At 45.0% G+C, this 10,191-nt stretch overlaps 1 long non-coding RNA gene across 2 annotated transcripts in view; it reads left to right on the forward strand.

Moving 5' to 3' along the window:
• LOC121659118 overlaps positions 1–10,191 on the forward strand; it is an 89,474-nt gene that overhangs the window by 22,232 nt on the left and 57,051 nt on the right. The window lies entirely within an intron of this gene.

Consider the following 10,191-nt stretch of genomic DNA (forward strand, 5'->3'; position numbering starts at 1 on the left):
TTTCAGACTAGATCGTGGATAAGTTAGCATCCATGGTTTAAAGCCCAAACACCTTTACCTGTAGGAGGAAGGCTCCTTTATCAAGTGGAAACGACTGAATGTGCAAATTTTTGCTTGGTTTAGAGGTTTAAAATTCCATTGTTCTCTGATGACTGAGTCTAATAGCAGTATTGTTATTGATTCTTACTGATTGCATAGAGCAATGTTTTAAAAATACCTTTTTTCTTGCAATTAGATACATGAATTCCCTTTGGCTGTAAAATAAGATAAGGCCCTCTTTCTACATGCCATCACAACTGATGTGATCTGAGAGGTGTATTATCCCTTCAATTATAGCTTGCAATCCCATTAATTGAATAATAGCATGACCTGAGGAAACTTAATGGCTAGTAAGGGTACACAGGAAAGCTGACATACAAATTTGATGTACATGTTAAACTGCTGTTGTGCTTACAGGTTGGCTGCTTGAAAAAAACACAAATAGTTTTTACTATCCTCTAGGACTTCTGTGAGATGCCATAATTGCTGGACCATTCCTCAGAACAGTACTGATAGATAAGCATTCTGATGGTCAAGCCAAGGAGCAGGACATCTTCCCCCCCGCCCCCCAATGCTGTAATTCATCTGACAAGCCGGTTTGATATTTATGACTGTGTTCTTCATCTGGCAAATATTTCCTCCCTAGGTCTCTTCATAACAGCTGCACTAGGTGTGGTGAGGCTGTCAACTCATGTAGCATGTTAACATGTTGGTATTGTACTTAAGGATGCTCCTAGACTTTCCTAGTGTCGGTGCAAACTGCAAGCACAGGATCTCACTTGCAAGGCTGTCTGTGTGTCTGTACATATCTGGGGTTTAGTAGCTGGTAGTGAGGTGGTTTAGCAGGCTGCTCAGTGCAGCAGACAGGGGACATGCCACTGGTCCCGTGCAGGGGAAGCAGATGGCACTTTGAGGTGTCAGGATGGAGAAGGCAACTGTTTCAGCTGGGCATGGTAAAGATGTCAGGGAGCATATGGAGAGATAGACAAGTGCTGGACTCTTAAGTGAGGTAATTGGTGTTACCTGGGACCCTTAATTCAGTAAAGGGTTAGTGAGGGCATCCCCTTCCTTTAAGCTACTTACTAACTGGTTTTCCCTCACGCTAGATCCCAGACTTTACAGAGCAGTAGCTGAGATGGCAGAAGCTGCAAAGCCAGTCCATAGTAATGCCTGTCCTCAGGCTACCTCGCTCCATATCATCCCACTGAGTAATCAGCTCTTTAGGGTCACTGGGTGAATCGCCTTAAAGGGAATTGCTTTGTGAGTTCAGGTGTCAGTAGAAACAAGAGGGTAAAGGGTGGTAGATGGTAGGTCACCTCAGCAGCTCTGTCTGGCCTGTCACCAGTAGGTCTGATAGCTGCCAATGACACCAAGTGGAACCAAACCGACAGTGCTAATTCCTCCATCACACTTACAGCCCTTGCATTTCCCTCCTGCCTGCCACAAGGCAAGGGTGCCCAGCCTGGCACAGAAGAAGTTGTGCACAATCACGTGTGCACCATCACCAGAAAGCCTGCTCTGGCACAGCACCTGGGAGAATGATCTTGGTTATGGCTGGCATTGAACTGTGCTCCGCACAGTTCAGCTATCAGACCTACTGGTGACAGGCCGGACAGAGCTGCTGAGGTGACCTGCCATCTACCACCCTTTACCCTCTTGTTTCTACTGACACCTGAACTCACAAAGCAATTCCCTTTAAGGCGATTCACCCAGTGACCCTAAAGAGCCGATTACTCAGTGGGATGATATGGAGCGAGGTAGCCTGAGGACAGGCATTACTATGGACTGGCTTTGCAGCTTCTGCCATCTCAGCTACTGCTCTGTAAAGTCTGGGATCTGGCGTGAGGGAAAACCAGTTAGTAAGTAGCTTAAAGGAAGGGGATGCCCTCACTAACCCTTTACTGAATTAAGGGTCCCAGGTAACACCAATTACCTCACTTAAGAGTCCAGCACTTGTCTATCTCTCCATATGCTCCCTGACATCTTTACCATGCCCAGCTGAAACAGTTGCCTTCTCCATCCTGACACCTCAAAGTGCCAGCAGAGCTCCAAATCCTTTTCTGTGTAGCAGAGCCCTGACAAATATTCTAATCGGGTATTGGATGAGACCAGCAGATGTGTCCTGGTGCAGCTGTTGACCATGGTAGCAGGAGCAGGTGGGTATTGCTAATCAAGGAGAAGAGACTGTTGGGGTCTTTCCTTCATCTCAGTCATAGGACCTGAAGAAGACTTTCTTAAAGGCACCCCATCCATCACACAGCTGCAGCTGACACCTGAGTCAGGGATATAGCACTGGCCTTGAAGAAGCAGTGCTGTAATTTACGCTACCAGGACAGGAACAAGTGCATACATCCCATGCTTTGTGCCAGAGCCAGGATGTCTTTTGCAGAGGTACTGTAGCTTGTTAGGCAGAGACAACTTGGGAGAGTAAAGAAGAGAGGCTGTCTGCTGAGAAGGAGAAACAACAAGCTGTGAACTGGGGGTGAGGAGAGAGCAGAGCAGATGCTGATGTATTACCCTGGTTCATTGGTCCTACAGGTATTGGCTGGGCCAAAACTGCAAGGAATGCTCTCAACTATGGTCTGCTGTTTTTAAACAAACCAAATTAGCACATGTTATTTGTGAGTTTATGCTCAGTTTTTAGTTAGTTCTTTGGGGTTTTTTTCCCTATAGAATCATAAAAGGCTTGGGGTTAGAAGCAGCCTTAAAGATCATCTAGTTGTAACCATTGCCATGTTTGTTTGTATTATTTTGTTTTCTTTAATAAGAAAGAAATCATTCAGAAACATGACTAAACTTGCAAGTAGTTACATTTAGCTGTAATCTGCCTGGTACGTTGTAGGAGAAAAATTGCACTAGTTTGAACTGGACTGAGTAGCAAGAATACTTTAATTTGGGGCAGCAAAGAGAAAATTGTGTAACATTGTTGTGCTGTCCTGAGTGGGAGAAGAATCTGGTGAATTGCATGATTTTTCTGTCTTTGTAATCAGTTTGTTATGCAGAGAGCAATGCCATGGGATTCAGCATTTTATCTGCTGGGTTTTCCCTGGCAGCATCTGAAGAAGTTCATTATAAGTGTTTATCACATGATCCACTTAATCAAACCACTGAAATTCAGAGAATAAGTCATTCTAACAAGACCCTTCAGAGCTGCCTTATAAGCTACTTACTGATATATTCTTCCTTGGTGAGTGTACAATGAGTTTCCTTGTATCCCAGTCTATGATACAGGAAGTTCATTATCCCCAGTCCAAATTCAGACATAATGAAAGGAAGCAGGGCTTACAAAGGAGTGACAGATAATTTGCAAAGGATTTTAGTTAGCCTCTCAAATCCCAGATAGAGTCAGACTGGAAGCTCTTCGTACAAACAGCCTTCTGGTATTCAGTGTTAGGCACAAGGCAGCTCTATCTCCATAGCTGCTTCTAATGTTGTAAAATGCAGGCATGAAGAATTATGAAAAATGCTTCTTTTGATTAGAGGTTTCCTAATGGAAGTATGTGAGAGAGAAATCAGAACTGAAAGCATGCTTTTAGCTGGATGATAGCACATCTACAGCACAATAGTCAGAGCCGATAGCTGGGCTGATGCGAAATGCCTCGAAAGCCTTTGCTAAATCCCTGTGTGCACTTCGGGGCCGAGGGACTGAGACTTGTCTGACAGGCTTGGAGCTCGCAGACATGCTGTTTGCAACCTGTGCTTGTTCCCCATACGTCTGGTGGGGAAAATGCCTTTCCTGGTGATGTACCTAAGAAATGTTCTGGTTGTAGGGAGCAGGTAGGTCAAGGACTCCTCTGTCTCCTTGAAGGCATTCATTTTACTGAGCTCTGCCACAAGCAGTGTGATTTCCTGGTACTCACTGGATTTTCTCACCAATGCTGTTTCACAGTCTCATAAAGGCTTGTCTTCTTGCTATCTGCAAAAGACCAGTTTGGGTATCACCATAGATGTAGGCTTAGACCATACTTCATATAGAAATGCTCTGGATAGTTTTCCCAAGCACCACCCTGTCTTCATACAGTAGCACTGCTCAACTATACCTCTTATTTCACGTCGTGTGAAGGCAGTACAGGGTCACACCAGATCCAGTGTTGATTTCGTGTAGGGATGCACAGGCTGAGCCTGATGTGGGTCTCTGGATGAACATTTTTTTGTCCTGAAAAAAACTGTGGTTGGGGCCAGGAACATCCAGCAGTTTGAGACAAGCTACTCTGTAAGATATCAAAACCAGGGGAGTGTGCACAACTGAGAAATACAGGCAACAGAAAAACTATAACCTGGTTTGATGGGGATGGTGCTTTTTCCCTAGTATAGCTCCAGTAAAGCAAGTCACAAAATTCACACCATCATCTGGGCACTGCTTTGAGGGAATGATGAAACCTGTCTCTCCAATGCCAAGTCCATCCAGCCCAGAGCTTAAAATTCAACCTGGTAATTACTCCTGGGAATAATTAACTCCAGCCTGGAGAGAGCAAGGACTCTTGACTCCATCAATCAGTGTGAGAGTCTGAGATGTGCAGTTTTCATTCTTTGTGTTTTCCATGTACTGTGTACCTGTCTGTCTTGTCAGTTTCTTGACTGCTGATACACTGATATATCAAATTGTTATCAGTATGGCTGTGTCCTCAGGAGGGACTATGCTGCTTTAGTAGGTTGGTTTCCAAGTAGTAAGTTAAAATGGGACACAAAAGCCTGGAGGAAAATACTGTGTTTCTCTCTTTCTCCTCTTCTTTTTAAAAATAGTAAATGATATGTTATTTTACCAAAAGAGATGAATCTATGCTAGCTGATTAATTTTGCTACTGCATTCAATTTTGTTACAGTGTAGTTCCCTTCCTCTTTCTCACTTCTTTATTGTACTCTGTCTTCCAGGTGCTATTGTGCCTATTTAAAGAGCTCCCCTCCATCTCTCTTTTGGGACAGTCTTACTGCTGGCTTTCTGCTGTTTCAGCTTCTACACAGCTGGTGTGTCAAGGAAAAAACTGTCTTTTGTAAGGCTGTGAGGAGAATGGACCCATAAAAATCAGTATTTTTTGTATGTACGTAGTTCTTTAATCAGTAAGTCTTCAACAACCTAACCCAAATGGCCACTTTGCTATTGCCTCAGCTTCTTAGCTAAGGAGGCTGGAGAAGAGTGAGTGGGTAAATTTCTGCTGTTCGCAGCAGTGCAGTAATAAAGTGAAGAATAAAACTTCTGTTTTCCAAATGATTTTCTGCCCTGTATGCGGGGAAAGCCAGTACCAAGCATCTGGAACCATTGCTGGTAGGGATATTTTTAGTCTGCTGTAGAGACGGATGGTCAGTTGTCCACTGCATGCTGTTGGTTTGGCATTTGGGAACCATTAGTGGCTGTATCAGTGCTGAGGCTGGATTTCAGTGTCTCTGTACAGTCTGTTTGGAGGCAAGTTCTGGGAGAAAGAATGTGGCAGGTGCATCTGGCTGTGTGCATTTGCACATGTTTGAGATGCACACAACGCCCACTGAGAACTGATGCTACCAGATACTGACTGGACTGGGTTTGGTCAGTGCCAAGCTGGGCTCAATTCTCCCTCCCAGCCTAGGGATGAAAGATTCTTTAATGCAGTTGCTGCTTCTGGGATGCTCAACTCAATCCCCAGTAGTGTTACCTGTTCAGAAGCCTTTCTCACTGAATTTCTTCCTTTGAAGTCTGCAGGGTTTTTAACAGTGGACTGCAGCACCTGCTGCTTGCTGGAAATCCAGAGGCTGGCACATGAGAGCATTGCAGTGCTGAACGTGGCAGTCACAAAGCATCACATTTACCAGATTTTCACTGGGCGTAGCTGATGAAAAACAGAACCGACATGCTGTAAGGACTGTCAGCTCAAGTAAAGAAAGGTAGCTTTGAAGAAAGCCTCCAAGATAGTGTTTTCAGAATATACTTCTTCAGAAAAAAAGTGGAAAATCCAAAGAATGAAATTCAGCCAGAATGAGCTCACTGCAGGTGGTGCTAGTAATGATTTTTTAAAAATCAATCTTAGTTATTAACTATTTTAATAGAGGGGGGGGGTCCAGTGTCTGCCGTTACAGTACCTTCTTCTGCTGCCCCAGGAAACCCACAATTCTGAGGTTCTCTGGAGCTTTCCAACAGTGTGCATTTCCCCATTCTTAGATGAGTGGTATGAGTCAGACAGAGAGGGCTTAATCTGCCCAGCCATCAAAGTAGGTCCTGGGAAGTTTCCTCCTTCTTGGCAGATCCCCCTTCCACAACAGCCAGTCCTGCAGGGATTTACATCCACTGGGTTAATCCAAGTTTCACCTGAGATTCCCTGGATCTGTCCATTAGACTTGATGTCTGCAGAGGTTGCTGTGAAACTCCCCTGACCCGAGGGTAGGTCACCCTCTGGAAACTGGAGAAGTCCTTGATACCTTTTAATGAAGAACAAATGTTTTAAAAAACTCTGCTTTTGGTGACATTTCTTGCAGTTTGCATGGATCTGTGCAGTGGCATGCAGTGCTCAGAGCCACGGGGAGTATGTGTGTTCATATTTGTTTGGTCCCATCTACATCAGCGAGCCCTTGAAATGTAGCCTAGCTGGCAGATCTGGTCAGGCTGGGAAACTTAGCTTTAGATGGTTTTTTGTTTGTTTACAAGTGATCTTGGCCACAGAGAGGGACACACAGCTGGTGGTCTGTGCACTGTTCCATGATGAGGCTGAGGCTGGGCTCCGAGCCCATGAAGGCTGGAGTGGGGCTAAGCAATTCCATCTTATTCTTGGCTTAATTTGGCGGTGGATTGGACAGGCTGCTACTCTGCTGCCTTTTTCTGTGGTCTGGTATCTCAGGGCCTGGTTTGGCTTTGCTTGTGCGGGCAGCAGCATCCAGCACCCATCTGCCACGGCAGTGGAACCTCTGCTTGCTCAGATGTCCTTCTGCAGTCCAGAGAACATCTCTTGCTGTGAGCAGTAACTTGTAATACAAATACTGCACAAATACAGGCATTTCTCTTCCTGCACTGGTTGTAATAGGCAGGGTGGGAGAGGTGTGTCTGATGTCGGATGTCTCAGACAGGGTTTTCCAAGTGGCTTTTGTGTTCCTGTGCCAGTGTGGTTCATGCTGGCTGAGGGGACCAGCATGAACCACATGCTGATGTGAGCATCTATCAGCACAGCTCAAGGAGAGCTGGAGATTTGTAATGATACTGATGTGCTGTGTACCAGGCTGGAACTTCAGAAGACCCATGGCTGGGGACTGGGGAGAAGGCAGTGCCAGCCCATCAGTACTGTGAACTGGGTGCTGTGGCAGTGCTTCCTTGCAGCAACATCATGATAAAGGATGGTGGAGGAGGAGGCTGACAAAAGCCATGACCTTCCAGGCAGGATCTATTTCCCAAACACGGGTTAAACAACAGCAGACTGCTACAGGTGTGGGCATGGAGGAACCTGTTAAATTAAAGCCAAAGTGTAACTAGAGAGATGTTTGCTTTGCAAGATAACGTGTACCTGTTCTTCACACTGAGGTGAGGGAACTCTCTGAGACGTGTTTTACTTCATTACCACAGTACACCTCTTGCACTGCAAGGCCACAGAACTCCCAATTCTCCCCTCCCACATCCCCTTCCCTTTTAAGACCAGGGGTCCCTCTCAGCTTTACCAGTGCCTCCAATCTGACAACCCAGAAGCATCCTAAATGGTGGGAGTTGCTCCTTTTCTTGTCTCATTGGGGAGCTTCCTGACCACACTGCCTGGACTGATGCTGTTAGTAAGATGCACAACTTTCTGGTACCTGCAGCCTGGTCAGTGGCTGGAGATGAGGGAAAAGCTCTCAGGAAGGCACCCTTTGGTGGGGCTGTTACAATGAGCCAGTTTCGTTATCTGCCTTGCTGGTGGTCCCAGCAGGGCTGCAGGGAAGTCTGCTGCTTTATTTTCTTAAACGGCATCAAATTATGGCAGTTAAGATCCTACCAGGAGAAAATGAGCTCTTAGGGCAGCATTTCTTGTCCTGTGTACAACGCTTTATTAAATCAACTTTGTACAAGAATCACCCTACACATCCCTCTCTGGAGAGGCCGATCTAACTTAACTGTGGGATAAAATTTTGCAGCCCTATTTTTGTTACACAGGTGACTTGCATAAAAAAATCTTTACATGCATTAATGTCATCTGAGTTTTGGCAAGCCTTCAAAGCAGGCCATCACTAAATCCTCTTAATGCTGCACTCATCCCAGTGTTAAGTATGTAACTCTCTAGCTTTGCTTACTTTCCACATTAGGGACAATGAACTTCCTCTCCCACACACCCCTTGCAAATGTACAGGTGCTGTGAGACAAACCCCTGGTGCTGTCACCATCCAAGCGATGCCTTTTGCCTCTGTGCGTACCTGCAGCTTGGCAGCTCCAGCTGGGCAGCAGCACTGCCAGCCTGCAGGATGGAGTCTTGCATACTTTCAGCTACTTCTCTGTTATTTGCACATAAAATTAATAACTGACTCAAGAGTTCATCTACAAATACGTATTTAGGGCTGCTCTTGGTAAATTTCCCTCTCTCAGCCACAAAGCTCTTGTTTTCTGCAATTTCCTTTCTGTATTTTCCCTTAACCTTAATCCATTCTAACATTAATGCATTAGTTTTGAAACAGCTGGTGTATTCTCAGCCTCTTCTTCTCCCTTACCTGCTGATTATTTCTTTTTCTTTTTTCTTTCCTCACCGTCCTCTGTACTTCTGCTGTTTGCAAAAACTTGCTTTTCTCCTCCCTCTCCCTCTTCACAGCTCCCACCATCTGTCTCTCTACAAATACAAAGCTTTAGGGGAAATGATTCACTAGGCTGCTAACTCATTACTCACACTCTCCCCATCATGGTTTCTGTCCTTGTAGGATGCTCTAACTAATGTAAAGATCAATGAATCCTAGGAATTTTTATTTGATTAAACAAAAAAAAAAAAAAAAAAAAAAAAAAAAGCCCGGCAGTTAAATAGATTGGACTCTTTGTACTTCCTAAAAAGCACAGCTCAGTTTTTCTTCCCCACTCTGCTAGCATTGTTTTGCAGAACAGGATCGTTGAAACAGAAGAATAGAAATAATCACAGAACCATTTAATGCAACCTTGTGCATCACATGATGCAGGAGTTACTTAATGAAATTCCCTGGCCCAAACCAAGCAAATCTGTGGTAAATCTAGAGCACATATTTTTGGATGACAGCCAAAATGATGAAAGGAATTTACTACCCAGCCTCACTAATCATTTTGAATGCTTAACTGCGCTCCCTAATATGCTGCTTTGCAAGCAGCAAAACAGACACAGCCTCATTCCCTACACGTTTCTCTCCTCCAGACTTGTGCAGGCTGTGTACCCCAAAAGGCCTCCCAGGCCCTTGCCAGGGCCAGGGTGGCCAGCTGTCTACCTCTGGGAAAGAGACCGGAACCCCTCCCTCCTCCTCAGCACGTAGGTTTGGGCCTCGCTCTTTGCTCGGGTAATTCTTTCTACGGAAGTCACAGGCACTTAGTATCTTTGAGCTCTCCCTATTAAATGTGGCAGAAATTGGCTAAGAGGCTCAGAAGCCATTTGAGACAGACTATTTCACAGTGTTAAAACACTTCAGATACCTTAAAATAACAGAGGCAGCCATACTGAGTTGGCAGATAATGCCATAGCATTTCAGGAGACTGGCTCAACCAGGAGGCTGAGCTCGATGCTGTAGGGCACCCAGGTGACCCCAAATGTCGACCCACATCCCACTCCTTTTGTCTTTACTTTGTTGACCGTTTAAGATAGATTTCTGTCATGATTTTAGGCTGTCACCACAAGTTACTTTCTTAATTGAAAATTTATCACATGAAAAACAGACCTCCCCTCCCCACATGCAAGTAGGTGCCAAGAAGTACCACTGCCTAACACAGTTTTACTGTGCCTTCTCAGGAAGCTGCTGGCATGTCAGGTATTAGCCTGTTTCAGTTGTTGAGCTTCCCTTTTGAAACTGGAGGTGCAAAGAAGCACAGCAAACACCACAGTCAAAATTATAGGAGTTGACAACACTGAATACACCCTTCTCTTAAATGGCTGCAATTCTTTTTGCAAAAGCCTGCTAAAGGAAAATCCAAGTTTTAATTTTTTCTTCGTGAGCACCACAAAGCATGTCCTGCATCAACACACCATGCTGGCACCACCTCCATGGAAACCTAATTAAATAATTTGG

This window comes from Corvus kubaryi, unplaced genomic scaffold, assembly GCF_017639235.1.
Source record: "Corvus kubaryi isolate FWS band 111438036 unplaced genomic scaffold, C.kubaryi_AGA036_p1.0 split3-73, whole genome shotgun sequence".
Taxonomy (NCBI): Eukaryota; Metazoa; Chordata; class Aves; order Passeriformes; family Corvidae; genus Corvus; species Corvus kubaryi.